This window comes from Protopterus annectens, chromosome 16.part0 (genome assembly GCF_019279795.1).
Source record: "Protopterus annectens isolate FY-2018-M chromosome 16.part0, PAN1.0, whole genome shotgun sequence".
Taxonomy (NCBI): domain Eukaryota; kingdom Metazoa; phylum Chordata; order Ceratodontiformes; family Protopteridae; genus Protopterus; species Protopterus annectens.
Window position 1 is genome coordinate 288,952,295 of NC_056750.1, and position 24,564 is coordinate 288,976,858.

At 38.7% G+C, this 24,564-nt stretch overlaps 1 protein-coding gene across 1 annotated transcript in view; it reads left to right on the forward strand.

Annotated features, from left to right (window-relative positions):
* LOC122790500 (collagen alpha-1(XXVII) chain B-like) overlaps positions 1-24,564 on the forward strand; it is a 2,222,694-nt gene that overhangs the window by 693,480 nt on the left and 1,504,650 nt on the right. The window lies entirely within an intron of this gene.

Genomic DNA, 24,564 nt, shown 5'->3' on the forward strand with positions numbered 1-24,564 from the left:
AATGTTAAGCTGAAGAATTACTATGAAAGACATCATATATGTATCATGCGTGAACATGAAAAATCTTTGTAATGATTTGTTTGAAATCCACTGTTTTTTCTTTTATAACAGTATGTATACACATGTATATTGCATAAACATGCTTCTAGGTGTTTTCGTTGCCACTGTATTCACTTTAATTTCAACACCTTATTCTCAATGTGACATTATTATGTGATGATATTGCTTGGTTGCAGCTTTTATACATCTCTGTCCACACATTATTCAGAGATGTAATATTGCCATCTGCTGGCCGTTGTCTTAGCTGATAGATTAGTGTTTTTTCCTTCTCTGACTTTAATATGTATATATTTTTATTTATTTTAATATAGACACATGTATATGTTTTTATATGTAATGTTAATGTTGGAGTATATAGTTTATTTTGTTTTATATTTGCTTTTTGAATATGGAGTCGCGGTCTTGCAGCGATTAGAGTTGTCGCCTCACAGCAAGAGGTTCTCCCATTCGATTCTCGGCTGGAGCGCCTTCTGTGTGGAGTCTGCATGTCCTCCCTGCGGTTGAGTGACGTTAAAAGACATGCAGGTAGGTGCGAGCGTGAATGAGTGTGCCTTCTTTGAAGGTTGGGCATCGGGCTGGCAACTCGGCACCCTAAAAATCCACTGCCAATCATTAGCGGACCGGAGTTCCGCTGTGGCGACCCCTAACCGGGAAAAGCCGAAAGACATTACTTAGTATTAGAGAATATTGACATTATAAGATGTTAAAAAATTAACAAGTAAGCCATTCTAGTAAAACAAAGTAAACTAATAAAGCGCATAAAAAGTATGACGTAAGAAAAAGAACTATAATGTCATAGGGAAAAAAACACTTGTGCTAAGTCCTTTTAAACATGATGATACAAAACAGCAGGGGAGGCTGCTACAATACCATGAGGTAGAAGATAATAATATAGGCTAAAATGAAAGATGTGTCAAATGAGGAAAATGTGATACTATAAAGTAGGAGACTCTGGGCTAGATCAGAGAACCTTATATAGCAACTTCTTTCATAATTATGATAAAGACGCATAGAAAACCCATTGGTGGCACAGGACTAAACAAAAGTATGCTCTGTAAGGATGAAAGCTTGTAAAAAAACAAACAAAAAAAAAAACAAAATTATGGCTCATGTATTATTTTTACAGAAAAAAGCTAGTTTATCTGTATGAAAAATAGACTACAAGTCAAATGACCTAACATTTCTTAATGGGAACTGAAAATATATGATAAACATGAATGAATACAAAAAAGAAATCTTAAAAATAGTAAATAATACTACTACTAACAAATAATAATAATAAAGAATATTATAATACAACACTGGTTCTGTAGATACACACACACACACACACACACACACACACACACACACACACACACACACACACACACACACACACACACACACACACACATATATGTGTATACTAGTAGTTACAATTGTTGTTTTTTCTTCATTGCTAGGCAGGTAGATAGGTAGGGTAATTTGGAGCAGTTGCTACTCTGAGTTATTGTGTGCCATTTTTCACCCAAGTATGGCTAGTTCTAAGGCTTCTGGGTTTAAGAAGTATATTTTGTATGGGCACAAAGTGCCACCACAGGATGCCCACAACAAATGTGTATATTGTTTGGGTGCTGCTCATTTAGAGACTGATTCTTAGGTATGTGCCAGTTTTGGTGCTCGTGCTGTTAATGAATTGTGGGCTAAGCTTGTATTTAGGGTCTGCTTAAGCCTTCCTGTGCCTCTTCTTCCTCTCCTTCCTATAGCAAGAAGTCTTATAAGTGGGATAAGAACAGATCCAAGGGCAAAGAGGGTATGTTCCATGAGAAAGAATGAGAGAATCACAAATGACCCTCCTCATCTACTGAGGATCGGCCAGAGCAGAAGATACACTGCCCTTTGGCCCCTCTCACTCTGCCCTCTTCTGGTCCTTCAGTGCCAACTCAGCCCTGATCTCCAATACTGCTTGTACCAAAGTCTTCTTACTTCCTAGCTCTCAACATACCCAGTCCATTTCTGGCAAAGATCCCACTACTAACTCATGCTGACTGCAGTCACCCTTCTTCCCTGTTACTCCTGCAGAGTGTTCTCTGGGGCCATCTCCTTCCTCTCCTCAGATCTGCTGACAGCCAAGAGGTTGTCCAAGCCATGTTTGGTGGCCTCTACATCTAGGGCTGCCAGGATGGTTGGGAGCCTAAAGCCTTTGGATCTGGAACAACTAATGAAAACTTCTCCCAGGCTCAGATCCAGTTAAGTAATGATCCCCACCTACTCAGCCCCTAGGTCTGAGTTTTCATCTCCCTCTGTTGTTGTTCCTACCTGGTTCCCCCAACTTCATGGATGTTGGTTTCAGCTGTGCCACCCTCCACACTGCCAGTGCTGATGGCAAAGCCACTTCAAAAACTGACACCTTCCTTGCCATTCTCAACTCTGGCTTTGTTGGATCCTTCTCTTTCGGATGTAGGAGCTTTGGCATTTACTTTGGATCAGTCTCACAATGTCCACTCTGTGCGTGTGGATCTACATCAGTTGCCTGCGGGATAGCCTGCATCTTTGGGTACCCAGGTTTCACTGCATTCAGGGCCCCCTGCTGCTTCCATGTCTCCTCCTGCTTCCCCACCTAGGGAGGTACATAGTAAGTTCAAGTGCAAGAGGAAGCACTTGGATTCCCTGGAAGACTCCCTCATCAAGAATACCGACCTGACTGAAGAGGAGGACTCTCCAAATCCTCCCACAACAATGCCTCCTTAGGAGATTTGATGAAATTGTTACGACATGATGGGGGCTGGACCTCAGAAGCCCTTCCACAGAGGAGTCAGTGTTTCTGGATGCAGTGCCATTTTGCAGTGTGTTCTCTCCTAAGGGTCTCCCTGGGATTTTTAACTTGCTGGGGATTCTGTCCCACATGTTGAGACTGGGTGGAAAAGACAACATCAAATTGAAAATTATGTGTTTACTATAATGATAGATCTATGTTGCCTTAATCCATCCATCTCAGCCATCCCTCCAAATTGCCATTTTTTTACTCTCGATTGGCCTGGATGTCTGGCCTCGAGGCCTGCAAAGTAGAGTATATTTCTATAGCCCTTTGTTACCTGACTTTGCTTTCTCCATCCTGATTATGAGATGTTGTTTTTTCATGGGGCAAACTCACTCTGAAGAGATTATGCTAAAGTAGGGTTTATACGTAGAGGAGGTTTGGAGCTGAAGATTCTGAATATGGCCAACATCAGAATCAGATCCAATAACCCACAGGTTGAGGTGGACAGATGAAGACAACAGTGATCTGTAATTACGATAAGTACATAACATTCTTTTTTTCTATTCAGTTTTTGATGACTGCCATATTAGATATCACTATATTGTTAATTTCTTTTGCATCACACACGCAGAACGCATGAAAAATAATGTGTGATTATCCATTTTTTGTCTGTCTTGTGTAGTCAGTTTTTTTTTCCTGTATGACACCTGTCAACTCTTCAGTGCCATGTGGCAACTCAAACACTGATATTGCAGGTCATACAGTGATTCTGATGGATACAATGCAAGATGGTCAGTATTTAATTAATTTCCAGTACTAAAAGAATAAAGAAATGGGTGATTTCCCTTGGGTGACTTGGTAGATTTAATTTCCTCTTGTATTTAGATTGATGAAAAATTAAGTTGTGCCTCCCGAGTACTGATTTTTTTTTTTTACAAGACTGTTGCTGTTGACATTCCAATGATGAAATAAAATGTATCTTCACATTCCTAAGAAGTACTTGTATTGCTTATGTTGAATGTCTTTCACACTGGCTACTTTCAAATATTTTCCTAGGGTGTTTGATAAATCTCTGTACAAGTCCTTTAGTTGGAATTATAGTGGTATAACTTTTCCTTGTTCAAATTCTAAACGTTTTATAAAGATAAAAAGTGTTACCTACTGAAATGTGTATGTTAACTGTTTATCTGGAATTTCCATACAATAAAAATATCTTGTCATTGTTTGGCATATGGCATTTCTATTGTGGTTGATGTAAATGAAACAGTGTTTGTCGATGGAAATTTAACATAGTTACTGTATCTATTATGGCACACAGGTAGACTGCTATTGAAAAACATCCGATATAAATATGCAGTTAACTGACATCATGGTTGTCCAGTAGAGCTGAGATACTGACAAGTGCAGAATTACTGCTCAACACTGGACTGACATGCCAGTTAGCTGTGTACATACCTTCAGGACATTTGTCTGTGTTTGGAAACCAGTTCTTTACTTTGTGTAAAGTTTTTGCTCTGACAGTTTCTTTGATGCATTTCACTGGCTAGTTCTAAAGTTTTTGTCAGTAATGATGATTCTTTATCTAATATCTCCCACTAGTTATAAACTTGCAGTCATAGCATATGGCTGAATCATGCTGAGAATAAGCATGCATCTTTAAACAGATGCTTATCGTATGTCATCAATAAACATGTGCTACTTTGATACAGTTCTTTGATTTTGTAGAACAAGGATCCTTGTAAATACATTTCTTTTAGTCAAGCTTTAGCTGTTAAAATGCACAATAGAATTTACGCGCCCTCGTGTTACCTTTGACAATCTGATGTCTTCTTAAATAATAATATATCAGGGTCTCTTGACAGAAAATCATTTGGGTTTTCCTTTTATTTTTTCATTTTTTTTAATAATGCTGTTTAGTGAGATGCCATTGTTATTTTTTTTTCTGGTTATTTGGATTTTGATTGTTCCAGGTGATTTCTTAAGGATCATGATCGGTGTGAATCTTTGGCCATATGGATAACAGTGAAAATGATAACAATTGTTAAGCAATGGCTAAAGATCCTTTTTACTTCTGATTATCCATGAGTGTTATTCTTGAAATATGTTGCCATTTTTTTTTTACTGTTCATTTTGTTTCCCTTGCCCTGCTGGTCTTGCATTCAGTAATAACCACTACTTTGTTGGCCACTGTTTTATCAGTTAACTACTCTTAATTTCTGCAGTGCTTCATTTATCAGCTTTGTCCAAGGAATCTTTTTTTTTGATAGATTCATAATTATTTATTGCTTGACATTTATGTAGAAAAAATCAGTCCAGACTAGCCAGAAAACAACAAAACCAAACCACAGACCAAACGGCTCGAGCTTTGCAAGAAAAGATGACAATTGAGTAGATATAATTTAGCGCTTTCTTCCACTTTATTTTAAAACATGGACTTCATCAGAAAAACGGGAACTCTCCCATGTTCCCGTTTTTATACATGACAGGAAATGATGTAAAATGACTCATACATAGAATTAGTGTCTTTGTTTTATCTAACGAAACATGATATGATAAACTGATAGTTCTAACTTCATTAAATTGTTTTATAAACATCATTACTACCATTTTATATTCTATCTGTATAACAGTGTATTTGAAAAATGACTATCAAAAAATTAATTAGAATGAACATGAAAATAATAATACATTCTTATTGAAAAATAAAAAATAAAAAATATATTATTTATATACAAATTTTCAAAATACAATTTTTGTTGAAAATGAATCCATTATTAGTGTGTTGTATATCAAATATCTATGTATCAAATGTCTAAGTGCTAATTATGAACTTTTTCTAAATTTTAGAAGTACATGTATATAATAACTTATTTTTAACTTATTTATAAATGAACTTTAAATAATCTATTACAAATGTAAATGTAAATACACTAATAACTGATATATTAAAAATTCATAGCTCAAAAGTAGCTAACTAACCTTCATATAGACCTAATAGATAGTAAAATTAATACTAACTTTACTATCTATATAATAAAAAACATTTGTGTCACATGTGGAAATTATTATATTGGTAAAACAATTAGAGTTCTGAAGAGACGCATTTATGAACATGTCCTTGCAATAAAAAACAAGGATACTAACAATTCACTAGCAAGACATGCCTTGTTGTGTAACAACTTTAAAAAGTTTGAATTTTTTGTACTGGATAAAATAGACAAGGGAGTGTTGAATGGTGACATTAACAATAAACTGGAACAGAAGGAGACTTTGTGGCAGCTGATATTAGGTGCTGATTCTTCCCCAGGGCTAAACGATACAATTAACATCAAATGTTTTTTATTATATAGATAGTAAAGTTAGTATTAATTTTACTATCTATTAGGTTTATATGAAGGTTAGTTAGCTACTTTTGAGCTATGAATTTTTAATATATCAGTTATTAGTGTATTTACATTTACATTTGTAATAGATTATTTAAAGTTCATTTATAAATAAGTTAAAAATAAGTTATTATATACATGTACTTCTAAAATTTAGAAAAAGTTCATAATTAGCACTTAGACATTTGATACATAGATATTTGATATACAACACACTAATAATGGATTCATTTTCAACAAAAATTGTATTTTGAGAATTTGTATATATATAATATATTTTTTATTTTTTATTTTTCAATAAGAATGTATTATTATTTTCATGTTCATTTTAATTAATTTTTTGATAGTCATTTTTCAAATACACTGTTATACAGATAGAATATAAAATGGTAGCAATGATGTTTATAAAACAATTTAATGAAGTTAGAACTATCAGTTTATTATATTATGTTTCGTTAGATAAAACAAAGACATTAATTCTATGTATGAGTCATTTTACATCATTTCCTGTCATGTATAAAAACGGGAACATGGGAGAGTTCCCGTTTTTCTGATGAAGTCCATGTTTTAAAATAAAGTGGAAGAAAGCGCTAAATTATATCTACTCAATTGTCATCTTTTCTTGCAAAGCTCGAGCCGTTTGGTCTGTGGTTTGGTATTGCATGACATTTCCCTAAACGACAATAGTGAGAAAAATATTCACTGAAAGCCATTTGCAGTGAACAACAAAAACTTTTTTTGCAGGGTGCAAGCTTTCCTGCACTCCCATGTGGGGGGAAACCCCAACTCCAGCTCCAACTTATATATACCGACTCCACGGTCGCAAAGGGCTACAGTTACTTTTCAATGAAAGCAGATTTCAGTAAAATCTCCCTCCTCCTGCTCTCAGTTGGCAAAATAGCAGTCAAACTATTTCCATGTTTCCAGGTTCTTTAAAGGTACAGTGATTGTAGAAACATTAAGTATGAATGTTGAGCAGAAGTTGCCATCCTTAGTAAATTTCATACTGCTGTTGGGTCTTGGGGTGCTGCTGTGTTTTGTATTACCTCCCTCTTTTGACATCCATTGCTATTACTTACATCGAGAGTTTGAAGCAATAATTTAGTTATTTTCTGTAATGCCATTTGGTATTCCCATTTAAATTATGCAGTTCTTGCAACTAGTTCTCAATAATTTCTGTGTTGCCAGAGCTGTAAATGGTAGATATGTGCAGAAGCATAACTAGAGAGTGGCAAATGCACTGGCAAGGTGATATGGGCTGGGATTAGCATGTACCTTTAGTGAGGGAGCACAGTAACAGTTGTGCTTTGTGAGCCAAAAGTATATTGCATCTTCAGAAATGAATGCAGATACAGCATTTGTGGTCATGGCCGAAGCTCTGAAGCACTAAGTGTATGGAAATACAACTGTAGCAAGCCTCTTTTTACATTACTAGCAAGCAACCTGTAACAGTTTCATATCTTCCTTTTTTTAATTGCTCCTCAACTTTAAACATTGAGTTTGTGTGTGTTTTTGGGGTGGGGGGATGAAACCAGTCCAGGGAAATAAATGCACAGGATGCAAGATGACCTAGCTATGGTTCTAGCTGTCTGCCCTGATGCAAGGCAAGTGCAAGAATGTTAATGTAAAAAGAGAAAGTAGGTGTTTTAAAAACATGCTTGTTTTCAGCTTTGGAGTTTTGGTCTGGATTGCAAGAATTTTATCTACAGCACAGAGAGAACCAAGCAATTCCATTTTTACTTTTTTTTTTCTATCAGCCAAATAATTTTTTAAACACCTTTATTGATTATCACTTGTGACATAGGCAAATTAACATTTATATAAAAGTAATTAAACTGTATTAAGTTTATGTTTACAACCATTATACTTCACATATATTGATATATATCATATAACATAAGCAACATTACATAAATTATTCAATTCCTGGCCTTTTTTTTTTAAACAAGAAACATCTTTATTAAACCATCACTTACAACATAAGCAATCATACATTTATATAATTGAAAACACCAACACAATCCTAATTGCAAGCATTTTATATCACAAACCATACTGACACACTCCCTGTTGCAAACATTATACATCACTTATAATCTACCCAATCATTTTCAGTCAAACAGTACATAGCTCATTTAAGTCATGCCTTCTTTTAAACCTCATTCCTCCCCTGTATGTATTGTTCCCACAATTCCCCTTTTTTCCTATGTAGTTTGCTCCTACTCTTGACTAAAGATATCAATTCCAGGTGTTTTATCTCTGTTACTATATTCACTACTTCAGGTACAGTTGGTTTAGATTTTGATTTCCATTTTCTAGTAATTGCTTTTTTGGCAGCCACCATAATTAGAAACAACAAGGCCTACCATGTCTAGGCAATTCCGATTTTGCATCATAGCTCAGAAAAATCATCCCCCTCGTCAGACCAATCTGCCCACCTAACATCTCCAACAATGCATTCCACACGGAATCCTTAAAGTTCACCAACTCACCACACTCCCAGAAAATATGTTCTCAATTACCACTTTCTTCCCTATCACACCTCTAACATTTGCTGTCGACCTGAGGAAAAATTCTCTGGAGTCTCCTTGGAGTATAAAAATATCTATGTAAACATTTCCAAGCAAAAATCCTAAATCTTCTAGATTTTGTTGCATACTTGGGAGACATACATATGTCCTTCCATTGTATCTTTGTGAATTGCTTATCCAATCTCTTTTTCCAATCCTTTCTAACCTCCTCTGATTGATTCTTATATTTATCATGCAATATTTTATATACTCTAATTGTTCCTTTCTTAATAGCAGCTTCTGTGCTAGATTCTACTAAAAAGTCTATCAGTGCTGGTCTTTTGTTTAGGGACCCATATTTCTTTCTTCATCCCTATACTCTGTGATATCAATCCTTGATAGGGAATGCAATCTCTAACCTGTAGTCCAAATAAATTCTTGGTGTCTTCCCATTCTGTCATCTTTCCCTCTCTAGTTATTTGCTGCCAATACCTTGGTTGCTTTGCCAGTTTTCTACAATAAATTCCATCCCCCTTTTGCCTATTGTCTATATTCCTAATTGCAGTCATCCCTATCGGTAGGATCTCCTTTCTCCATTCCCTTGTTGACGTAGTTCCTAGAATACTTTCTGCTACTTTATGGATAAAATATTCTGTATGATTATTGTTATTCTCCTTAAAGGCCTGCATCCAAAATCCCAGTCTATCCTTGTTTCTTTAGATTGTTTCATCATCATCCCTTTCTACTTTGAATTATAGTTTACTGCTTGTGCTATGTATAGGAGTCTTAATCGTGTAGTTCTGAAATACCCCTTTCAGTTTGGGTAATCCCATTCCTCCCAGTTCTACTGGAAGAATCAGCTTATCCCACTTGACTCTTGCGTTTTCCCCTCCCAGTTAAAGTCCTTCAGCCCTTTATTAATTGCTATCCACAACTACTCTTCTGGTTGATAAAAATATGCCTGACCTGTGTGTAAGACTAATGGGACTAAAAACATTTTAACTGCTTGTATCTTACTATTCATATCCATATAACAAAGCTTCCATTTTCTCAGTTTTTGTTGTATGTTTTGTTTAGCCTCTTCCCACATACCCTTAGCTGCCACTCCAGAATCATTTTAATCCATACGCCAAAACACTTCATTTTATTGTGTCCCTATAAATATGGATATTGCTGAACCAATTTATGTGTGGGTACATCATTTACTGCTATACCTTTGGTTTAGCTTTATTAATTTTGTATCCCGAAAAGATATGAAACTGTCTCAAATGTTCCACAACACTGTAATGTCTCTTTCTGGTTTTGTCAGGTATAAAATAATATCATCTGCAAGCAGAGCCAACTTTTCTTGACTACCATACTAATTATATCCTTGAATTTCTATCTGCAAGCAGAGCCAGCTTTTCTTGACCACCATACTAATTATATCCTTGAATTTCTGAGTCCCTTATTTTCTATGCCAATGGTTCTAAATATAATGCAAACAACAAAGAGGAAAGAGAACACCCCTGCCTGATTCCAACTGTTCAAGCACTTTAATATTTTCCTCCAGTCCCTCATATATCCTCCTAATCAACCTTATAATTTTTTTTCGGGAAAAGCATATGCTTCCATTGCACATAAAGTCCCAGGTTACTGTGTTAAATGCTTTCTCTGCATCAAGGCCCTCCATCAATAGTGGTATTTTCTTACATTCTGCTTCCCTCTGGATCATCAGTGTTCTCTTAAGGTTGTCAAATGTTTGCCGACCCTCCACAAAACCACATCAATCCATATCTATCAATTTTGGCATCACTTTTGCTATTCTTATAGCCATTATAGACAGATACACTTTATAATCATGGTTTAGTATTGAAATGGGCCTGTATGAAGCATGGGATGGATCTTTACCCTCTTTAAGTATTACAGCTAACACTGCTTTCTTCCAGGATGTTGGTTCGTCTCCTCCTGTTAAAATACTATTAAACCAAACTTTCCAGATCTTTGTCAGTTTTTCCCTCCTAGCTTGCAAACCTCCACAGGAATACCATCTATTCTTGGGGACCTTTCTGTACATTAGTTATACATCACCATTTTTATCTCGTCTCCTTCTATCCTGTTAGTAATTGAGCCCCCTCTTCCTTTAACCTTGACATATTTAATTCTTCTGTAAACATTTCCATTTATACCTTTTCTTGATTTCCATATTTCTGTGCTTTATAAAGACTTTCATTGAATTTCTGAAATGTTTATAATACGTCTAAGCTAGGAGGAGACATTGGCAACTTTCAAACACTGGACCCCTCCCAGTTTGGGTTCATGAAGGGCCGATCTTATCAACTGAACCTGATTGACAACTTAGACTCAGTCTCCAGAGCTGTGGACAAGGGTAAGGTGGTCCACACAGCCTATCTGGACCTTGCCAAGGCCTTTCGATACCATCCCCACACTCTGGAATCATAGATAAACTTACTAAGCTGGGCATAAATCCTTACGTCACTTGATGGGTTGCCAGCTGGCTTACTGACAGAATCCAGTCTGTAAAGGTAGCCAACTCCAAATCCAGCTCCAGACAAGTGGAGTACCTGTCCTGGGACCGCTCTTGTTTGGCATCTACTTCTCTGAAGTACAGGCCAACACTAAGGGACTCTGGCTAACAAAGTTTGCAGATGACTGCAAACTGGGAGCCATTATTGAATCCCCAAATTATGTGGATATTCTACAAAAGGGCCTTAAAGAAACAGATGCTTGGTGCCAGAGCCATGGGCTCAAGCTTAATGCTAAGAAATGTATAGTTATCCCCTTTGGGAAAAAACATGTACCCATGAATTGCCACATAGGTGGCAGTACATTAAACACCGAAAATGTGATGAGAGACTTAGGGACACAGGTGGACAGTGGTCTCACCTTTGATAACCATATCGCCACAACAGTCATGAAATCCTTCTATGTGGCACACCTCATCACTAAGGGCTTTTCATCCAGAAAAAAATGAGGTCATTGTCCCCCTGTACTCATCCCTCATTAGACCCATTATAGAGTACAATGCCCCATTTGGTATGTACCTCACAAGACATCTGCAACAGCTGGAAAGGCTGCAGAAATACCTCACTAAAAGAATCACAGGCCTAAAGCAGATGCCCTATGCTGACTGTCTAAAAATAACTCCAGCTATACTCTGTGGCATATCATCTACTCAGAGGCAATCTCTGCTTAACATACAAGGCCATGTCAAACCCTGAGCTGTTGGACATGCTTTACTTAAAGAAATCCCAATCCCTCAGAGCCACATACTCCAGGGATCTAAACCTTGTCATCACAATGAACAAAACATGCTGGAGGGATAGGTTGCTGACAGAGACTCCCCTACTCGAGTAGACTGCCCATACATGTCAAGCAGAGCACCTCCTTGGCCCTCTTCAAAAGGAACTGTGACGACTGGATGGGAGATAGGAAATTCACCCCGGGGATCACGTCAGTCACCGTGCTAGACAGGGGTCCAGGAAAGTAAATATTATGGGAAGAAATATCCAGGGAATTGTTATGGCTAGACTTGTATAGGCCCTAGGGCCGATAGCCTCATACCAGCCTATGAACCTATAAAGGATCTCTTGTTAACTTTCCTGTTACTGCCTCCCTAAGACTGGTGGCAGCCCTTTCTACTTTCTGTTGTCTGAGACATTGTGCTAATTTTTTTGTGCTCTGGAGTTATAAAAAAAAACAGTTACTTGTCAGCAATCTTTCTAACTCATGCATATTATTGAGGTAATCCTTTTTTTTCTTTTTAGCATTTTGCTGTTGCTCCTCTTCTTGTTCTGTGAGATTCCCCTATTTTGCAATACTTTAACATTTGTCAGTCCTTCTAAATAATTCTTGTTACTTCTTAACCATATCTCCCTTTCTTTTATCGCTACCCTATTTTTAAACTCCCCTTTAATTTTACCCCTCTCCTTAGGTATATTTTCTGAAAAGTTATTTTTTTCTCTAATAGCTCCAGAATAATTTCCACTATCCATTCCTTAAATTCCTCTCTCTTCAACAGATAGGTGGGAAAGCACCAGTGTGTCATTTTAATTTTATTACCCTGTGTTTTTATTTTAGTTATTATTAGTGCATGATCTGAAAAAGTTATTGGGTGCATATGAAGACCTTCAATTGAATGCACATGTTCCTGTAATATGTAAATTGTGTCTAGCCTAGCCCAGTTTTAGTGTCTTGGGGAATAATATGTAAATTCACATCTTCAATGCCAAATATTTTCATAAATGTCTTTAAAAATCAACCCTCCTTTATGTTTTCCCTTCTGGACCCATCAGACACATCTTCACTATTGAAAATCAAATTTCAGTCCCACCTGTAAATAATAATCCTTACAAAAGCTGATCATTTCTCCCAGAATTTTCTTAATCTCCATTATAGCAGTTTTTGATTGAGTATAAATACATGCCAGTGTAATCCCCATCCCTTGCCAACAGCCCCTTAGTAATACAAATCGACCATTATTGTCTTTTTATCCTCTTCTATCACTATTAAAGCTCCTCTTGCAATTAATATAAGTACTCCTCTCTTCCTTTGCCCAAAGTATTCCACTAAATAACCATCCTGAAAACATTTCTTTATGAATTTCACATGTTCAGTTCTTTTCTAGGTGTGTTTCTGGCAGCATAGCTATTTGCACTCTACATTTTTTAATAAAGTTCACAACTCTCTCTTTTTTTATTTATCTGTGAGATCTTTAACATTTAAAGACATTATAGAAAGCATCATATTCTTGAAAAAATATTATTCCCACCTTTTATGTGTAACAGCTTTTTTGTTAAATGTGTAGTTCCAAATTTTTTGCCACATGCATGCACTTGTTGGCAGGTTAATCTTTTATATAGTTATTTCTTGTCATCTCCATTTGAGTCCATGTCACATCTTACAAAACTTTTTGTTGTATTGAAAACCCTCAAAAAATACAAACACACCCCCTAATACCCCCTAAAATCTTAATAATACAGAAAACTATGTATATTGAAGTTTACCTTCTTGATAGGAACAAATGTTCCAAACTGACAGCCACAAACACAAAGCTGAGATAACCTGAAAGAAAGGTTATCCATGCTAAGATGCATGGTACAGCCTGTGATTCTATTAAGTGCTGTCTGGCTTTGTCTTGTCTTTATGGTGCTCTCAGCTGGGGAAACACTTGAATGGTTTCGGAAAACATTTTCTCCATGCCATTTCTCTTTATCAGATTGTCTGCTGGGGTCATGAGAACCAGACACAAAACTGTTTACTAGAAAAAACCCTTATAATATTCAATATTCTTTTTAATTTACTTGCTTTCTCTTAACATTTGTTTCTAGATTTAGTTAATGGCCTTAACCCAGTCATTCCCCTTGCAAGAATGAGAGAAAGCACACTATTTTTTCTTTTGTCATGCTCTTTTAACCAGAGCATTTTTTTTTTTTTTTACTTTGCAGTGCCTACATTTCTTAAAACTGACCAAGGAGTAAGAGAGAAGAAGGAGAAAGAAAAAGAAAAGAAAGAAAACAGGAGCACCTATTTACATCAGTATCCCCATTACACTTAAGAATAACTAAAAAAAAAACTTTATTTTATAACATACAAAGAAAATCATGCACCATTAAAATACTAATATTAAGAAAATTGTTTTTTACTTAACAATTAACTTTATCCCTCCACTTTCCCTCTCCTGAGTATTTTTCCAGACATTAATGACATGAAGTAGGGCATATGCTTTAGAGTCCCATAGAAGTTTAACAAAATTCCCAGGATGTCCAATATTTCCAGATTTTGTTGTTCTATTCCTGTTCATCTACATTTCTCGAACCTCTCTTCATTTCCACCATACTCTCAATTCTTCTACTCAACTCTTGTGCTTTTTCCCCTCTCTCAAGTATTTTCCATTGAAACACTGGAAAAGGTTACACTGGCACAGTCTTTTTGTGGTCTTTATTACCAGAAGAAGGAGAAGCAGACTCTCCTTCTGCTTCACAGATCACGTTTTGTTGGACAAACTTTTGTATTTCTTCTTTAGCATGTACTTCATCAATGATTTTGTTCCTCCAGAGGAAAAAAAATTGAAGATAGCTGGTACAGCAATTTAAATCTCATGCCTGCTTTTCGACATTCCCTGAATAATGGAATAAAGGTACTCCTCTTCTACCTGGTATACAATGAGTAGTCATTCTCTACAAACACTCTGCTGTCTCCCACTTTTAGTACTTTATCTTTCTGCCACAGTTTTGTCAGAACCAACTTCTTCTGCTGTAAGATTGCATCTTTACTATTAAAGATCTAGCTTGATTTATCATAGCCAGGTTTGGAGCATACACACAATGTGCCCTTTCAGTTAACAAATGCTGTTGTTGTGGAATACCAGTCCAGTTTCTTATTTGGGCTTTCATAAAATTAATACAATTGGTTCCTTCCAGCTTCTTGGGTACAGCAGAAAATCTCATTTTTTCCTACATGCTTTGTTCTCTAATTCTGTTATTTTTTTAAACATCTCTTCTTGTGCAGTCTCGTATTCAGGTAGCCTTTTCTTCATTTTGACCTCTGAGTTTTGCAGTTTTATAACCTTATCTTAGTATCTGTTTAAAACTTCTTCCATTTTTTCAGCCTTTTATTGTTTGAGTTCATGTACTCCATCAGGGTTTCATTTATTTTAGTCAGGTCTGTGTGCAGTTGCCATATACTTTCCTCTGGGTTACTGGAAGTCATGTCTGGAGTTTGCACTGCTTTTGCTTTAGAACTGCAGTGCTTTTCCCAGTCACTGTTTTTTCATCGCCTTTTGTAGCTGATTTTCCTTCAGGTCCTCTGTATTTTTTCCTAGCATTCAGACAGTACACTTAATAGCCAGTTACTGAAATTTAGCCATAAATCTAAGTCCACTGGCTTTCTCTGCTAAGTTTCTGTTTTCACACTGGGATAACTAGAATTAAGCTGTTATTCAGTGTGCAGCCATTTTTAAAGTCTGCCTGCATATAAAGACTTTTGTGAAAAATAAGAATGTGCTCTTCTTCCTGACTCTCTTCTATGCTAGTGCTATGATTTTTAATGCTTGGAAGTTGAGAGCTATGTCTACTAGTCTACAGCTGTCTATATTCTCCTCCATTTAAAAGTGCCAACTGCTGTACTTGGTAGCTACAATGTTTGATGTTAAGTTGTCTATCTCGCCTTCATTCTTGCTGGATGGGTTCGGAGCCGACCTCGGCTCCGACTCGGCCACTCTAAAAGCTCGAGAGTTGGTTCCACCGGCTCGAGGCTCCCCTTATATCCCACAATGCTAGGCGTGAGTTACCTCAGATCTCGTTTGCCGCTACAGCGATCGAGGTGTGTTTTCTACCGGCTCCAGGTTAGTGAAAGTTTAGACTAGTTTAAATTCTTTAAACTTAGGCTAGTTAGTGTAAATTTCTTTACCACTTAGTGTAGTGGACTTGTTTATCCCTTTTTATCTTTCCAGTCCCTCCTTTATAAAGAACACTAGTTCTTCCCTAAGGCCTTCGGGCCTTCCTTCCCTTTCCTTAGAGTGTGTATGTGTTTTACTTAGGGAATTTTATTAACTTACCTTTAGTTTTAAATAATTCCCTTTTAAACCTATCAGTGTAATCTGTGTGTGTGTTTTGTGTGTGATTACACTTGGTTCCTTGAGTATGTCCAAGGATACAAAGGTCTCAGGCTTCAAGAAGTGTGACTCGTGCTGTCAGAAAATGTCTCTGACAGACGGTCACACTTCTTGTGTGTACTGCCTGGGACCTTTACACCTGCAGGACTCTTGTGCTGTATGTCATGGCTTCAGCCCTAGAATCCTGCAGGAGAGAAAAAATAAGCTCATTTTGAGAGGCTTAATTAAGCCTGAAGGTTCCCTTCCTGTGTCTTCAGGGAAACCTTCTAAGGCTTCTAGGACCTCAGCTCCAGCTTCAGAGTCGAGGCCTAAGGCTTTGAAGCCTACTGCTTCATCGGCTCCGGCTGGAGCCGATGAGTCTCTGACTACTGTTTCAGTGGTTTCCTCGGCTCCGGCCGGAGCCGAGGCATTAGAGTCATGGGTCGGCTCCGATCATACCGTCGGAGCCGACATCTAGAAAGAGATCGAGGTCACCGTCCCTTGGCTCCGTTCATTCGGCTCCAGCGTCTCCCCTGCTGTCTGAACGGAGCCATAGATCTCACTCCTCCAGGTCATCGAGGCTATCAGATCACGACCTCCAGAGGGTAGTGAGTAGACTTTGAAGTCGAGGCACTGGCCCAAATGCTCCAGAGTCCGACTCATCAGTCGATGCCTCAGCTTGTTCCAATTAATATTCCACCTCCGACTCCTTTTAGCTCGAAGCCGGGGCGTCTCGGAACCGAGACTGTGGTAGCGTCGGAGCCGATACATTTGTCTTTGGCTCCGTCGTCGGCTCCGATTTCTTCCTTTGAAGAATCTCGGCACCGGGCTTCCCTCGTCGGCTCCGAGGGGGTGAGTGGCATTGGACCCTTGTCCGACCCCCCTCTCCCTCTCGGTGCTTCGGTGCTGGTGAGTACAGCTCTGACATCGGCCTCGGAGCCATCCCTGTCGGTGCCGAGGGAGGTTCTCAGCTTCTCGGAGCGGGGACCTCTGGCTCTGCCTGACAGGGCTGCATTCGAGGTCATGCGGAGTGTGTTGGAACCTTGTTTGACTCCACAGTCGGCTCCGTCCGCCCCTCCCACTTCGGTGCCTTTGGTTATGTCGACTCACTCCCTCATCCCAGACCGCAGAGAGCAAGCTCCTCAAGAATCCCCTGTTGGGATCTCATCCTCTTCCGAGGCCTCTTCTGAATTGGCAGGGGAGCCCCCTAGGAAGAGAAAGTGTAAGAGGAAGCACTTAGACTCACCTGAGTCTGTCACCTCTGACACAGATTTAGAGGATTCGAGGGTTCCCCGTTCCCCTTCTGAAGATGTCTCTTTCGCAGACATTCTAGAGATCCTGAAACAGAGGGGAAATTGGCCAGCCCTTAACCCTTGGCAGGATGAATCTGTGTATCTTGAGGCGTTTGGCTCGCCCTTCCACCTCCTGGGTGTCCCCCTTTGATCCCCTCATGCAGGTGGTTGCAAAGAAGGCCTGGGCGGCTCCTGATTCAGTGGACCCTACCCCAGGAGACCCCCCAAATTTATAACAGCACCAACCGACAAGCAATTTCTCACAAAAGGTGTTTCTGTGGATGCTATGGTGGTAGCTGCTGCCACCAAGAAGGAACTAGCTGATCCTTCGGTGCCTGTCCATCCACCTAACAAGGAATCCAGGTCTATGGACAGGTGCGGAAGCGGATGTTCTCGTCAGCGACCTTTGCAATGCGTTCGCTGAACTACCTATGCCATTTTACTCGTCTTCAAAGGGACTTGATCAAGGAAGCGAGTGATATGTTGAAGGATCCTACAGCTGTGGGTTTTCAAGACAAGATGAACACTCAGCTGGCTACCCTGAACTCCATAGCTAACTCCTCCATGCGCCTCCTTTCTTATGCGGCTGATGGAGCGAGCAGGGCCGCAGGGACAGGTGTGGCCTTACGCAGGCACGCCTGGATGTGGTTATGCAACTTTGCGGACCCCTTTAAAACGTCTTTCACTAATTCCCCGTTTGATGGATCATCTCTTTTTGGTCCTCAAGTGAAAGAAACCTTGACTAGGTGTGAGACAGATGGCAAGACTCTTTCTGCCGTCGGAATCCGTTTTTCTACTCCTTCTAGGCCTTACCCCAAAGGCCAGAAAAGTGGGAAAATGTGGTTCCGTAAACAATCTCAAGGGACTTAAGCCTGGCGCAAAGTCGGTTCCCGCCAGAGGCAGAGGGGAACAACAATGGTAGGCGATAAGCCCTAGAGGCAGGGGTCCGCAGAACCAGGGCAATCGTGAAGTCTTCTGTGATAAGCCCTTTCAGCATCCCTGAGGTGTTGCCCGACTGCCTACCTTCGGAGGCAGTCGGGAAGATTGTCACTGTACCCAAAAGCCTGGCTATCCTGACTCAAGACAAATGGGTACAGTCCATCATTTCCGAGGTTATTCCATTCCCTTCTTTCGCATTCCAAACCAATCAAAAATCCCTTCCAGATGTTCCACCGCTCAAAGGGATCTTGCAGCTTTGGAAATTTCAAAGCTGCTTGCAAAAGAGCAATTCAGCCAGTTCCAGCAGACCAGCAAGGATCCGGAATCTACTCCAGGTTCTTTTTAGTTCCAAAGAAAACAGGGCACTGGAGACCAATTTTGGATCTCAGTATCTTGAACAAGTCAGTCAAGAAAACAAGATTTCGGATGGTCACGCTGCAGTCCATCCTTCCCCTTTTGGGAAAGGGAAGCTGGATGTGCTCTATAGATCTTCAGGATGCGTACTATCACATAAAAATGAAAAGATGCTCCAGAAGATTCCTCCGCTTCAGGCTGGGAACCAGTCATTTTCAATTCAGGGCCCTGCCCTTTGGTCTCACCACTGCCCCCCGGGTGTTTACCAAATGCATGGCAGTGGTAGCTTCTCACCTGAGACGACAAGGATTCCAGGTGTTTCCATATTTGGACGACTGGCTCCTCACAGCTCCACCAAGCATCTTCTTCTAATGGCCAGGGACTACACCTTTCGTGACTTGTCAAATTTAGGCATTTCAATAAATTTTGAAAAGTCTGTTTTGTCGCCTTGTCGTACTATTACCTTCATAGGCGCAAATCTAGACACAGTCAACATGTCTGCAAGACTAACAGATCAGAGAATAACAGACATACACAAAATAGTCTCACTCCTCTTCAGCAGCAACAGAATCAAAGCCAGGCTAGTTCTGAAAGTGTTGGGGATTATGGCGGCTGCCATACCTCTGCTTCCATTAGCCAGATTCCACATGAGAATCCTTCAATGGATGCTCTTCACGCAATGGTCGTACCAGCAACTTCCAATGTCTCACACCATTATGATCACGCAATCATGCAGAAATCATCTTCTGTGGTGGATGTCTTCCCCTCAGCTCTTATTGGGAAGACCCTTTGTTCCTTCCCCTCCGGTTGCTACTCTGACAACGGACGCCTCCCTGATCGGGTGGGGGGGGCATTATCAGAGCAGAACTGTCCAGGGCACATGGCAACCAGACGAATGCCACTTGCACATAAATGTTCTAGAGATGAGAGCAGTGCTTTTAGCGTTGCAAGCCCTTCAAGACTCTCTTCCCTTGGGAACGATAGCAATCCAGACGGACAATATGTCTGTAGTGTGGTATATCAACAAACAAAGCGGAACCAGGTCCCTACCCCTGTGTCGAGAAGCACTCAGACTGTGGCAATGGGCGATTTCTTCTCAGCGTTTTCTGATAGCAACGCACATCCCGGGAAGTCCAATCAAATCGCGGACAAGTTGCAACTTACAAGTTGGCTGCGTGAGTGTTCACCTGTTATCAAACTCTATCTTCTTTCAACTCTCTGGTTTATCAGAAAAAACTGTCCCTGAACCCTTTACATATATAAGCTTGTTTCTAATTGCCGTGAAAGGCTAAAAATAAGAATGAACACTATTTTAAATATCTTAGGCATTTTACTAGCACTTCTTAATCAAGGGTACAGAAGTTATAAACCATCCTCACATCCAGGGTCAAACCTGTCACAAAAAAAGCAGATTTCGAGAGTCCTACCAACTATCTTCACCTCCTGGTTTCAGAATGAATAGTAGAAATTCCATCTAGAGTTAAAGGGTCCAGAGTAATTTTGAATTCGGATTTTATTAACTGTTGCCTACTCCCTCCCTTCCTTAGTTTTTTACTCTTTTCCTCCTAGGTGAGCCCTTTCTTGTGTAACATGGATTTTTGTATACGTTTTGAAATTTTTACTCGCTAATAATCTTTTTTTAATTTTGGTGTCCCTTTTTTCTTGTCCTTTTCATTATGACCTAATCTACTTAACATACCTCTTAACTTTTCCTTAATTTTCCTTCTGAATTTTTAAATTTTTCTCAGCTCATATCAATCTTATTTTCTTCAGTGGGGACCCTGTCTTTTATTTTTCGGTTTTATTAGTTTTTGGCATAAAATTATGTCTTGGCTCTTGCCGTTTAATGAGCCTGCCATTTTAGTTTGTATGATCACCTTCAAGCATATTTTCAGTTAATCTCTAGTTCTCGACTCACCTTTCCTTTAATAATTTCGCCCCGAAATATTTCAGCTGTATTTCCTTTTCTCCCTTTGAGTTTTTTGGTTACCCTGCCACCTCCCAGCCTATCTTTTTTTCCTCTCTTAACTTTGAATATTAAACCCTTTTGCAAATATCCATAATACCCAATTTCTTATTATGTTGTTTTTCAGGGTTGAGCTATTAACTTTTTATAATTCTTTTGACTTTATAGTAGAAGCATCTATTGCCCACATGTCCTTTTACTGAAAGACTCTTTTAGGAAATTTTTCTCAATGGGGCATTTTGGTTAATCTTTTGTACTCCAACAATGCTGATTTCCTTTTCATGTCACATCTTACAAAACTTTTTGTTGTATTGAAAACCCTCAAAAAATACAAACACACCCCCTAATACCCCCTAAAATCTTAATAATACAGAAAACTATGTATATTGAAGTTTACCTTCTTGATAGGAACAAATGTTCCAAACTGACAGCCACAAACACAAAGCTGAGATAACCTGAAAGAAAGGTTATCCATGCTAAGATGCATGGTATAGCCTGTGATTCTATTAAGTGCTGTCTGGCTTTGTCTTGTCTTTATGGTGCTCTCAGCTGGGGAAACACTTGAATGGTTTCGGAAAACATTTTCTCCATGCCATTTCTCTTTATCAGATTGTCTGCTGGGGTCATGAGAACCAGACACAAAACTGTTTACTAGAAAAAACCCTTATAATATTCAATATTCTTTTTAATTTGCTTGCTTTCTCTTAACATTTGTTTCTAGATTTAGTTAATGGCCTTAACCCAGTCATTCCCCTTGCAAGAATGAGAGAAAGCACACTATTTTTTCTTTTGTCATGCTCTTTTAACCAGAGCATTTTTTTTTTTTTTACTTTGCAGTGCCTACATTTCTTAAAACTGACCAAGGAGTAAGAGAGAAGAAGGAGAAAGAAAAAGAAAAGAAAGAAAACAGGAGCACCTATTTACATCAGTATCCCCATTACACTTAAGAATAACTAAAAAAAAACTTTATTTTATAACATACAAAGAAAATCATGCACCATTAAAATACTAATATTAAGAAAATTGTTTTTTACTTAACAATTAACTTTATCCCTCCACTTTCCCTCTCCTGAGTATTTTTCCAGACATTAATGACATGAAGTAGGGCATATGCTTTAGAGTCCCATAGAAGTTTAACAAAATTCCCAGAATGTCCAATATTTCCAGATTTTGTTGTTCTATTCCTGTTCATCTACATTTCTCGAATTTCTCTTCATTTCCACCATACTCTCAATTCTTCTACTCAACTCTTGTGCTTTTTCCCCTCTCTCAAGTATTTTCCATTGAAACACTGGAAAAGGTTACACTGGCACAGTCTCTTTGTGGTCTTTATTACCAGAAGAAGGAGAAGCAGACTCTCCTTCTGCTTCACAGCTCACGTTTTGTTGGACAAACTTTTGTATTTCTTCTTTAGCATGTACTTCATCAATGATTTTGTTCCTCCAGAGGAAAAAAAATTGAAGATAGCTGGTACAGCAATTTAAATCTCATGCCTGCTTTTCGACATTCCCTGAATAATGGAATAAAGGTACTCCTCTTCTACCTGGTATACAATGAGTAGTCATTCTCTACAAACACTCTGCTGTCTCCCACTTTTAGTACTTTATCTTTCTGCCACAGTTTTGTCAGAACCAACTTCTTCTGCTGTAAGATTGCATCTTTACTATTAAAGATCTAGCTTGATTTATCATAGCCAGGTTTGGAGCATACACACAATGTGCCCTTTCAGTTAACAATTGCTGTTGTTGTGGAATACCAGTCCAGTTTCTTATTTGGGCTTTCATAAAATTAATACAATTGGTTCCTTCCAGCTTCTTGGGTACAGCAGAAAATCTCATTTTTTCCTACATGCTTTGTTCTCTAATTCTGTTATTTTTTTAAACATCTCTTCTTGTGCAGTCTCGTATTCAGGTAGCCTTTTCTTCATTTTGACCTCTGAGTTTTGCAGTTTTATAACCTTATCTTAGTATCTGTTTAAAACTTCTTCCATTTTTTCAGCCTTTTATTGTTTGAGTTCATGTACTCCATCAGGGTTTCGTTTATTTTAGTCAGGTCTGTGTGCAGTTGCCATATACTTTCCTCTGGGTTACTGGAAGTCATGTCTGGAGTTTGCACTGCTTTTTGCTTTAGAACTGCAGTGCTTTTCCCAGTCACTGTTTTTTCATCGCCTTTTGTAGCTGATTTTCCTTCAGGTCCTCTGTATTTTTTCCTAGCATTCAGACAGTACACTTAATAGCCAGTTACTGAAATTTAGCCATAAATCTAAGTCCACTGGCTTTCTCTGCTAAGTTTCTGTTTTCACACTGGGATAACTAGAATTAAGCTGTTATTCAGTGTGCAGCCATTTTTAAAGTCTGCCTGCATATAAAGACTTTTGTGAAAAATAAGAATGTGCTCTTCTTCCTGACTCTCTTCTATGCTAGTGCTATGATTTTTAATGCTTGGAAGTTGAGAGCTGTCTACTAGTCTATAGCTGTCTATATTCTCCTCCATTTAAAAGTGCCAACTGCTGTACTTGGTAGCTACAATGTTTGTTAATTGTTATATCATTTATTGTCCCAGCAACCAGTGCTTGTATTTGTTATTGGACTGTTTACTGTTCTGTTTGTCCTGTCTCTCCTGCCAGGTTATGTCTGAAAATGATTACCAACTCAATTACCTGATTACTAAATAAACAAGTAAATAGCTTTAGTTCTCATTGGGTGAATTATTTGATGCTAGATTTCTCTTAGCATTCAATAAGAAAAAGAAAAAAGAGAGAAAGAGAGAGACAGTTTAGAGCTATGTGTAGTCCTGTGGAGCAGATGAATTGCAAGGATTTGAATTCAGTGTGTTTTTGTTGAGATGGTGGGATGACAAAATAGAAACATTAATGCATGTGAAGGAATATATAAAGTCAAGGTCCCTCTCCCAAATAAATAAATAAAGAGGGATACTTATTTCAGTTATTGTGGCAATATGTAAAGCCATGGAAAGAAGCATCATGGACATGATAAATGAGGACATAGGTAACCTGCAAGTGCTGGACCAATCACAGTTCAGCTTTATTAAAGGAAGATCATGTATATTAAATATGCTGGACTTCTTTGATAAGGTCACCAAAGCAGTGGATGAGAGCAAGACTGTACACACAGCTTACCTCGACCTGGCCAAAGCTTTTGATACAGTACCCCACTCTCACTAAATTAGGTACAAACCATTTTATCACCTGCTGGATAGATAGCTGGCTCACCAATAGGATCCAGGAGGTAAAAATATGTGAAGCCACCCCTGACAAGAGGCTAGTCACTAGCAGCTACCCCCCCCCCATGGCTTGTTAGTATGCCTGCTTCTTTTTGGCATCTGTTTCTCTGAAGTGGAAGCAAATGCTGAAGGTTTATGGCTGACTAAGTTTGTAGATGATTTCAGTCGTGGGGGGGGGGGTTGTTATCAACTCCCCTGCAGGCACTAGCATTCTTCAAGAAAGCCTATCTCTGACTGTCAAATTATGCAAAAGCCATGGTCTTAAACTCAAGGCTAAGAAATGCATAATAGTACCCTTTGGGAAGTCAATATCTGGGCTAATTTCCATGTAGATAATACTCTCCTAAGAGTCGACCCAGTGGTCAGGGATCTGGGTACACACGTAGAAAGTAGCCACACCTTAGACAACCATGTGGCCACAGTGGTGAGGAAATCATTTTATGTTGCACTGATTATAAATAAGGGAATGGCATCTAGGTT